The sequence below is a fragment of the Aotus nancymaae genome, unplaced genomic scaffold (genome assembly GCF_030222135.1).
Source record: "Aotus nancymaae isolate 86718 unplaced genomic scaffold, 86718_ANA_hifiasm-v0.15.2.pri h1tg000053l, whole genome shotgun sequence".
NCBI lineage: Eukaryota > Metazoa > Chordata > Mammalia > Primates > Aotidae > Aotus > Aotus nancymaae.
The window spans coordinates 24670467-24681104 of NW_026988467.1; the positions used below are offsets into that span (position 1 = coordinate 24670467).

General features: G+C 38.3%; 1 protein-coding gene across 5 annotated transcripts in view; it reads right to left on the bottom strand.

Moving 5' to 3' along the window:
- EYA3 (EYA transcriptional coactivator and phosphatase 3) overlaps positions 1–10084 on the bottom strand; it is a 113357-nt gene extending 103273 nt beyond the window's left edge. For 3 of the 5 annotated variants that reach the window (XM_064363550.1, XM_012439916.3, XM_064363552.1), the window contains exon 1: positions 9936–10084. The gene's annotated coding sequence lies outside the window, so the exon portion shown is untranslated. Of the gene's footprint in view, positions 1–2164; positions 2277–9935 lie in introns of all 5 variants that reach the window. The other 2 variants (XM_064363549.1, XM_064363551.1) reach the window with 2 other exon arrangements.
- Positions 10085–10638: the final 554 nt, after the last annotated feature.

The window sequence follows — 10638 nt, forward strand, 5'->3', positions numbered from 1 at the left end:
GCCTGTAGCTTTGATAATCTTTAGGTTTTTTTTGTTTTGTTTTGTTTTTCTTTTTTACACCCAGAATGAGTAAGACTTTTCTGGAGATAATCTTTAGTTTTAAAGCCAACACACTACACAAGAACTTTCCCGACAGGTCCTCAAGACAAGATATTTTCAAGCTCCTGAGCAATGTAACATTAAATGTCAATCATGTCCTGTTAGCAAATATACAGAACTCATCACAGTCACAAACACTCTCAGGAGAGCCAACTGTGAGTTGACACTATTAATAGCAAACATTTATGGAATGCTTCTTATGGGTCAGGCACTGTTCTAAGTACTTTTAATATATTAACTATTTTCTTTTTCTTCTTTTTTTTTTTTTGAGACGGAGTTTCACTGTTGTTATCCAGGCTGGAGTGCTGTGGCATGATCTCAGCTCACTGCAACCTCTGCCTCCCAGGTTCCAGCGATTCTCATGCCTCAGCCTTCTGAGTAGCTGGGATTACAGGCGTGTGTCACCATGCCCAGCTAATCTATTAACTATTTTAATCTTTCAATAAGTCTATAAAATAGGAGCTATTTGTTATTATCACCATTTTACAGATGAGAAACCTAAGGCACAGAGAGTAAACTGACCAATGCTACACACATAGTAAGTCACCAACCTGGTATTCAAGCCCAAGCAGGCTAGCTTCCAAGCTTGAGTTCTCAAACCACAGCTATGTGTCTCATAATGGAACAATGCAGACAGGACTGGTGATGTTTAAAAGCTGTACGAGCTTAAAATGTATGATATGCCATACTATAGTCACCAATAGCTAGAATCCTTAAGCCAAGTAATGAGAACATACAAGAAGAGAGCTTTTCTTCTTTATCCTTTCCCATTTTCATTTTTCCTCCAGGCCTCTCAAGTATGAGTATGAGTTAACACAAGTGAAGTGCTTTAAATAGTGCCTGGCACATAGTAAGCACTCACTAAGTGTTAAGAGGGGGTAGTGGTAAAAATAGTAGAGTATGCCTGCTGACCCTGTTTCATTCTAACAGCTAAGATAGGCAAGGAACTGTTGGTATTTCTACCACCTTTCCCCCTTTGTGATTACAGGAAATGAACTGGGACAATACATAAATGTAATCCACTGTCACAAACCCTAATGACTCTTCAATTGTATTATTTCACCTGATCATATACACATGAGCAAACTGCTTCATTCCTCAGTCCCCTTTTTTTTTTGGTTTACAAAGACTGGTCTGGGGCCAGAAGAAAGCAGAATAAAGCAGCTTTGTAACCTTTTGACTAGTTGCCAAGAACAGAGGCAGAGTTTGTGAAAAGCAACTAAATGGACCTAAACTTCCAACTGTTAGATAGAACTAGCAAAGGATAGAAGCTCACCATATAACTGAGCATTTTCAACCTCATGATTTCAAAATAAGTTTTTAAAATAATGTGCCTAGACACAGTAAGGAACAGAGATGACAGTAATGATAATCAGGGCAACAGGACCTCCCTCTCTCAATTATTGTTCTATAGCTATTTAGGTAGAAAGCTTTACAGAATCTGAGTACATTGCAGAGAAAAAAAACTAGCAAACTTAAACATTTTCTTTTTTTTTTTATTTTTCTTTTTGGTAGAGACAGGGTCTCATTATGTTGCCCAGGCTGGTCTTGAATTGCTGGGCTTACATGATCCTCCCACCTCAGCCTCTCAAAGTGCTGGGATTACAGGCATGAGCCACCACACTTGGCCCCAAACCTAAACATCTTCAGTTACAAAAAAAAAAAAAAAAATTCAGGTTACCATATCAACTTAGTGAATGGAGACCAGCAGTTTGTTTTAAATGAAAAACAACAGCCAAGCATGGTGGCTCACGCCTACAATCCCAGCTCTTAGGGACGCAGAGGCAGGAGGATAGTTTGAGCCCAGGAGTTTGAGACCTGCCTGGGCAATACAGCAAGATCCCGCTCTCCACGAAAAGGAAAAAAAAAAGCGTAAATGAAAAACAATAAAACAAAATAGAGGCCAGGAGCAGTGGCTCACACCTGTAATTCTAGCACTTTGGGAGGCTGAGGCAGGAGGATCACCTGAGCCTGGGAGTTCAAGACCAGCCTGGGCAATATGGTGAAACTCCATCTATAAAAAATACACACACAAAAAAAATTAGTGAGGCATGGTGGCACACACCTGTAGTCCCAGCTCTTAGGAGACGGGAGGATCACCTGACCCCAGGAGGTCAAGCTGCAGCAAGCTGTGATAGTGTCACTACACTCCAGCCCAGGCCATACAGGGTGAAATCCTGTCTCAAAAAACAAACAAAGAAAATAGAATAGAAAATATTAATATTACAATGCATCACCAGTAGCAAATATATTGTTTCATGAAACTTCTCTTCAAATTTCAAATATCAGTATGCACATATATGTGTCTGAGTACTGGATAACAATGTAAATGTATTTTATAGTGGGGTCATGACCAGAAAAGTTTGAAAGCCACTTTACCAGAAACAAAAAACTGGCCAGTTGAAAAAGGAAGAAAATAACCACTTCATACTACATAGGAAACAATATTCAGAGTTTGATGGTTCTCTAAATTGTAGTTTTATATAAGCAAGCCTCTGAAAGAGAACGAAATAGATCAAGAAACCACTGAGTTATTTCCAAAAAAATTTTATTGCACAGAATGTTAGGCACCTGAAGTAAATAAATATATACTAACAGAAAATACATAGAAATGAAATAAAGCAAAAATTTTCATTTACCTAGCTATTAAATGCCCCACTAAATATGAGAGATGACCTAATCTCTTTGAAAAGCTCTAGTTCTCACTCTCAAGAACATTATTCATTAGTGTCACCTAATTATTGCTTCTTAACCTATAGCAGAGGAACAAGTGGTGAAAAGAAAAAGCAGATTTCAAAATACCACAGATGTTTCCTAAATTTGACATCTTTAAATTTAAAAGATAAAAAAATCAATGATATAATAAAACACTGATTTTTATAAGACATTTAGGTACCATTTTTTATCCTATAATGTTCTCTAAAGTCTGAAATATTTGCCCAAAATTACATGTATATATTAGATTATTCTTTTGGTAAAGAGAGTGAGATTATGATATTCATATCATCAATCTACCAGGAAAAAAATTACCATCATTGTGCTAAATTAAATGTTCCTCTTATTTTGAAAAGGGAGAGGGGCACAACAGGTGAAGGTGACCTAAATTGTTTTCAAGTACTATGGAAACTAAAGAATAAAATTCAGTTCCACCTGAGAGCTAATCATTCTAATGTATTCCCACAGTAATGGCGCTGATAGCAAGTACCTACCAATTTTCCTAAATTCAGTAATTATTACAATATTAAATTTCAGGTGAAAGAAAACTTATGAAATTTTAAAATACACTGATTATCAATCAGACCCACATATAAAAGAGAATTGCTTTGAATCAAAAATTAAATGTTTAATTAAAAGTAAAGAACATTCTAAATACCAATAAGTATTATCATCATAGCAAAGCTTACTCTGTTCAGCTCCATAACAATACTTTTCCCACTAAGCGGAAAAAGACAAAAGCTACTATAAAAAACAGTATACTTAAAGTCTCAATTAATAAGAAAAGTTAACAAACGAGAATTGAAATTAGCATTCCTAATCATATGTCACTTCTTACTAGAAATAATTATACCTTTTCTGTGAACCAGATTCTATGATTTGCAACTGTTTTTAAAATATTCAGTAAAATAATATCATTATCTGAGTACAACAAGACTCCTGCATTAAGGTGCACCTCAACTTACATAAAATAATCTCCTTCCCTCAGAGAGCTGATTAAAAATTTTTTTTATTTGGGCATAATAAAGGCACAAAAGAATCATCTTAATATGATTAATAACATTCTAAGTGACTATTATTTGCATCTCTTCATTTAGAAAGTAATTGGTTTGTGAAAGTTCCCCTCATCTTTTCTAAAGTAAAAATAAAATCACTAATTTAAATATACTACTCTAAACACGACAGTCCTAACGAGATGAATATACTTAATTTCACACAAATTTTCAAATTTGAAAATGAGACCAGTGGTGAATCAGACATTTCAGTGTTAGTCTTCTGTTTTATATTTCAAAGTTGTTAAATTCATATGGGAATGTTAAGATTTAAGTATTTTAAGACTATTACCTAAGCTGAATACTCTGAAGATAAAAATTAAGTTGGAGGGGCCATTTTATTAAAAATAGTGACTTATCTCCAAATAATGCCAAAGTAATTAACTTCCATAAGATAATTTTTCTAACAGTGGAGGAATTTGATCCTGTTTTGCTTTCTTAATATATGGTTTTGTCATCTGAGAAACATCGGTAGTAAAGGGTTTGAAATGTGCCTTAAGCCAGCATTAGTAAAAAGGCCAAGTAAAACCCTCCCCTAAGGTTCCTAACCAAAGGCAGTATTCTTTTGTGTTTCAGAGAAACTAGATTTTTAACCTCAACCTATAAAGAAATAAATCACTAAAGTAGTAGACCCTTGTATAAAAAAGATTAACTCGGGAGCCAGAAAGACTAAGTTCAAATCCAGCTCTTTGATAATTAGTTGTGTTACTCTGGGCAAGTTACCTAACTTCTGTACCTTGATTTCCTTATATGTAAAATGGAGATAATAATAATAGTACCCTTATTTCATAGGGTTGCAAAAATTAAAGAATTAATACACGTTAACTCCTTAGAATAGCTCCTGGTACATAGTAAGTGCTATGTAAAGTTCACTTTTATTTTTACTGTTTTACCACTACAGATTTTCATGGTTTAGCTGTGAAAAAGTTTCCCAAGTGAAAATTATTTGATTGTATCTATAATGAAAGAATATGATTTTATGTTAATTAAGTTTAATTCTAATTATGTTGTCTTACGTTTAATTCAGAAATGTACAAATAAGATCAAATTCAGAATTTAAGTGTAAATATCAGCCTGGTACAATATTACCTAATCACATAAATAGCCTAAATAGGTATTACTTTAACTGTACACAGTAGATGCCTAAACAATATTTGCTGAAATAAACATATTACAAAGAGTATTGCTAATTATTTTCTAGGGAAGAAAATGAAAACCATCTAACTGCTACAAACATTAACCAAGCTAATAAGTTAAAGTGAATCCAACACAATCTGTAGTAAGATCTTCAAGACATTAAGCACTGACTGCCTTGGGCTCATCTGTTAACTTATTTACAGTAGGTTGGTACTATTTAAAATAGACATTCCTTTTCTGATTCAAAATAATATTGCATACTTAAATGAGAAAACAGTAAAGACAAATTTTAGGACACCCATATTTTAAATAGCTGTTTTAAAATATACTGTAAATAACAGAGAAAATGGCTAAATTATTTCTACATTTAATAATTAGCTGCCCTAGGACTCAGGTGGATGGAACTAAATAAAAATATCAAGGATGATAATATGTTCCATTATTTGCTATGTTCTCTGCCAGTAAAGGATACCAGTATCAATAGGGTAGTTTAGAGCTTAAGCCATACACTTTGTAAAAGAATATGCACTTGGCCGGGTGCGGTGGGTCATGCCTGTAATCCCAGGACTTTGGCAGGCCGAGGCAGGTGGATCATAAGGTAAAGAGATCAAGACCATCCTGGCCAACATGGTGAAAACCCGTCTCTACTAAAAATACAAAAATTAGCTGGACATGGTGGTGCGTGCCTGTAGTCCCAGCTACTCGGGAGGCTGAGGCAAAAGAATTGCTTGAACCCAGGAGGCAGAGGTTGCAGTGAGCCAAGATCGAGCCATTGCACTCCAGCCTGGGAGACAGTCTCACTCTGTCTCAAAAAAAAAAAAAAAAGAATATTCACTTGTATTTTTAAGTTAACTAGAAAACAGAAAGTCCACCTATTTTCTACTTTACTGTCAATGTAAAAATTCAACCTTTTGGTATAAACCAATTAGATGAATGTATGGGAAGAATTAACTATTCCTAATATGTTAAAATACACATTTCTATTTTGAATTATTCCTTCTCCATTTAAATCATACATGAGCTAAAGTATCTTGTTATATGCAGAACAGAAATATCTTTTGAACAAACTACTACCTAAAAAGAAGTTCCATGAACCTTTTATTTACAATCAAAACAAAAAAATGAAGTCATGAAGCAGCCTAAGAAAAGCACAGAAACCATAACGCTACAAGGTACAAGTGGCAAAGACTTGTTGGAGGTATACTTTGTTTCTTAAATTTTAAAACTACATTGTCTGCCTGTGGGTGGTGGCTCATGCCTTAATCTGAGGACTTTGAGAGGCAGAGGCAGGGAGATTGCTTGCTTGAGTCCAGAAGTTTGAGATCAGCCTGGGTAATGTAGTAAAACCCTGCCTCTACAAAAAAATTTAAAAGTTAGCCAGGGGTGGTGGCATCACCTGTAGTCCCAGCTACTCTGGAGGCTGTGGGAGGATGGCTTCACCCAGGAGGTCGAGGCTGCAGTGGGCCAAGATCATGCCACTGCACTATAGCCTGGTCAACAGAGCAAGGTTTTTTTTTGTTTTGAAAAAAAAAAAGAAGAAAAACAAACAAACAAAACTACATCTCCTTTAAAACAGCATAGGATTCAAGGATCGAATAAAAAAAAAAGTATGACAAAGTACAGTAGCAAATAAAATGACAAAATATAAGCAAAAATAATCAAACCAAAATAAGAAAAGTGAGTAAGCATAAAACCAAAATGCAGAAATGTATTTTATTTTATTTATTTATTTATTTTTTGAGACGGAGTTTCACTCTTGTTACCCAGGCTGGAGTGCAATGGCGTGATCTCAGCTCACCACAACCTCCGCCTCCTGGGTTCAGGCAATTCTCCTGCCTCAGCCTCCTGAGTAGCTGGGATTACAGGCACGCGCCACCATGCCCAGCTAATTTTTTGTATTTTAAGTAGAGACGGGGTTTTACCATGTTGACCAGGATGGTCTCGATCTCTTGACCTCGTGATCCACCCGCCTCGGCCTCCCAAAGTGCTGGGATTACAGGCGTGAGTCATCGCGCCCGGCTATTTTCTTTATTTTCTTTTTTTTTTATCCAGTTTATGTGGAAAGAAATGTGCCCTCAGGGTTACAAACTAAAGTTGAAATTTCTATAGAAAACTAACAGTAATTCTTTTTTCCTGAGCTATAAAACACATACACACACACACACTAAGCTGTCTCTAGTTTTTGGTGTTTTGTTATTGTTGTTTGGTTGGTTGGTTGGTTTGGCAGCTAGGTGGAGGGTCAGGCTTGAGAATCAACAGCATGAACACAACTGCTGCAATGACAACACAGGATGCTCATTTCATTTAATGGTTTCAGTGCAGAATATATATGCCAAAGTCATTTTAGAAGAAAAAAAGAGAAAGACTCCTAAAACTTTTCAACTTCTACTTCTGCACAAAAGTTTATTTCTCTAGTCCCTCTTCGAAGGCAAAAATGACTTCAGCTTTGGATTTTAAAATCTGTGTCATAGATTTCTTATCCAAAATAGTCTCATTCATATATGACATGAATATACTGAAATGACCCACTAAATCCTATATTATGCTTTCCAGCCTACAGTTTTAATGGAATTAACACCTACTACTCTGAGAGCATGTGCAGGACTTCTTGATTTAAAAAAAAGACCTTGGAAAAAAAGATTAACTGTTTTAAGTTGTAATGTCTTTTTTTTTTTTTTTTTTTAAAGAGACAGGGTCTCACTATGTTGCTCTGTGGAGCTCACTCAAAATCTTGGCTCAAGTGATCCTCTAGCCTCAACCTCCTGAGTAGTTGGGACTACAGGAACACACCACTACACCAGGCTAATTTTGTCTCACTATGCTGCCCAGGCTGGTCTTGAACTCCTGGCCAATCCCCCCACCTTGGCCTTCCAAAGCACTGGGGATTATAGGTGTGAGTCACCATGCCAGACCTAAACCCTAATTTCTGTATGTTTTGTAAAGAAAAGTGCCACTTCTTACTAGTGACAATGGTATATAGTCTTTAAAACTAGATTTTATAATTTTCTATTGTTTTGAAGACAGAGTGATTTCCCATCAATTTTGGGGCTTAATGTTCTTATATTAATCTGCATTAATTAAGCTGGCATTCCCATGGCTTAAATGAAATCCACAAACCTGAAGGTAAGAAAGCAGCTGGAGTAACCTGAAGGTAAGGAAGCTGGGTCTGGGATAGTTTTGAAGGCTGGAAAACAATAAGGCGACGTTGGACAGAAGCTAGAGATAGGTGGTGGGGAGGAGGTACCATATAAGTAACTTTCAAAGGGGCTTCGCTTAGCAGTTAGATGAGTCCTGAAAGCCAATCAGAAGGGTCCTTCCATGTGGCTTCTACGACTAACATGGCCAAACTCCAAAGTCCTTTGTTAAAAACAGCTGAAGAGAGCCCAATTTTGAAATAAGCCAAGGTCTATACACTTGTATATGTATATGTATCACATAATGAGGGAAATTTTTCTATAATTAATTAAGATAAGCAGGTGCTTAAAGTTGTATTTAAGTTCATACTTAGGTTTTAAAGCACAATTTATACATTAAAGAAGCTGATCACACAAAAACCTCTGCAATCAAGTGCTAGATACACATCATGAACATCGGAAAAAAATAAAGATATCCAAGCCCATACTTTAGATCACAAAAGTTGGGCAAGGGGTACTAACCACTATGAAATGCAATTCCTTCATGTTATAAATGACTTTAAACCTCCAGGGAAATTTAAGAAAGATGTCTAAGTCTCAAAATGAGAAAATGATAGTTTTACAACAAAGGTGGAAATGGTAAGAAAAAAACACAAAAGTTAGAAAACATTCTAAGTAATGTATTGTAATGTCTGGTTATGAAGGAAGAGGAAGACAAATAGAAAATTTAACACAGTAAAAATGAAAAAAATGCATATGTGCATTCTGAGTTTAAAGAAGATTACTTTGAAATTACTATAGTGAATTCTTTAGCAGAACACTTTTCGGTAACAACAGAATAAATTAATAAATCGGGGCTAATGATCTCCCCACAAATTCTGTCCTCTATAATCACAAATGTCTTATAAGAAAAGTCCATGCAGAAAACAGAGCTGAAGTCCCAGAACATTCGTAATTTTGCCTCAGCTGTGCACATCAATTCTCACAGGAACACAAAACTGACAGAACGTCTTCATGACCTCTCAATTAACAAGAAAGATCACAACAGCCCAACCGCTAGCAGTACCGTGTGCCTGCCACCTGTTAGCTGCTCTTGAGAAAGCCCCAAAACTGAGATCCAGCGAAGAACTAGGAACGCCTTTGTTGTACTCTTAACTATGGAAGCTACCAGAGTTCAGTTTAATCCAGCACCTTAAGGCAAAACTTCCCCCAAGGCCGGGGAAATCTTCCCATATCCGGGCTTTGGTAAAGCCCTCCTCTAGCTAAAGTCACGCAGGAGAATCCCAGGCGAAGCACTGTCACCTAGTAGTCCCAGAAGAAAGGGTCAAAGGTGAAGAAAGTTGGGGGACAAGAACCTAGGACCCTAGAAAGGGCTCAGTTTCTCTGGTGAAGAGTGAACACAATAAGGTGGGCAATCGCACTGGATGAAAGAACGCTGAGATTCCAGATCATGGGTAAGGGAAAAGAGAAGCTGAAAGGAGGGAGGAGGAGAAAAACGGAGAGGCATTGGCTGAGAGAGGAGCTGAGGCGAAAGGCAAGAAACCGAAGCTGGAAAAGGGCTGATGAGGCTGAGGAAAAACAGCGAGGCGAGAGATGCACGGAGGCGAGAAGGCTAAGCTGAGGTGAATAACGCGAGGCCAGAGTGAAGGAAAGGGCTGAGGTGAGTGAAGCACTGCAGGGACAAGGGACAGGCGAAGAGACCCCCACCCACAAGGACCGAGGCAGAACTCTAGATCCATCCCCCTTCAGGCTGTAAGCGACCAGCTGCACTCAGACCCTGTCGGCAGCCGAGACTCACCCAAAGGCTGCAAAAGCCCCACAGCAGGACATGGAGACCAGTCCAGACCCACAGTAGAACCAAGCGAGCGGAGGAAACCGCGGCGTTAGCGTGACCCGGATGCGCATCCCTAGGAACCGGAAGTAAGCGGCTAGAGTCACCTCACTATCCACACCTCGTTCCACTAGAAACCTCTGGGCGCATGTGTCGAGCCTGACCGGGCGGGGAAGCTCCTAGACACCGCCCACTCCGCCGGCCCGGCGAGCCCCGCCCATGGTCACGCCCCGCTCGGCGCCTACGCGTCTTGCAGCCGGCACCTGGGTGAGCCCCAGGCGGTCCTGGCGGTGCTGCAGCCCTCTCTTGTAGGGAGGTCTTTAAAAATGCGCGTAATCCCTACGTCGCTAAAAGGAACGTAAGGAGAAATGCTGGATGCATTTGGTAGATTTAGAAAAACTATGGGAAGAAGAATGAGTGGGAAGTTTGGGAAGACATTTGGTACGCTAGCCCAAGGTGATCTTTTTTTCTTTCTTTCTTTTTTTTGAGACGGAGTTTCGCTCTTGTTACCCAGGCTGGAGTGCAATGGCGCGATCTCGGCTCACTGCAACTTCCGCCTCCCGGGTTCAAGTGATCGTCTCACCTCAGCCTCCGTAGTATGTAAGACTACAGGCGCACACCACCACGTCCGGCTAATTTTGGTATTTTTTGGTAGAGACGGAGTTTCGCC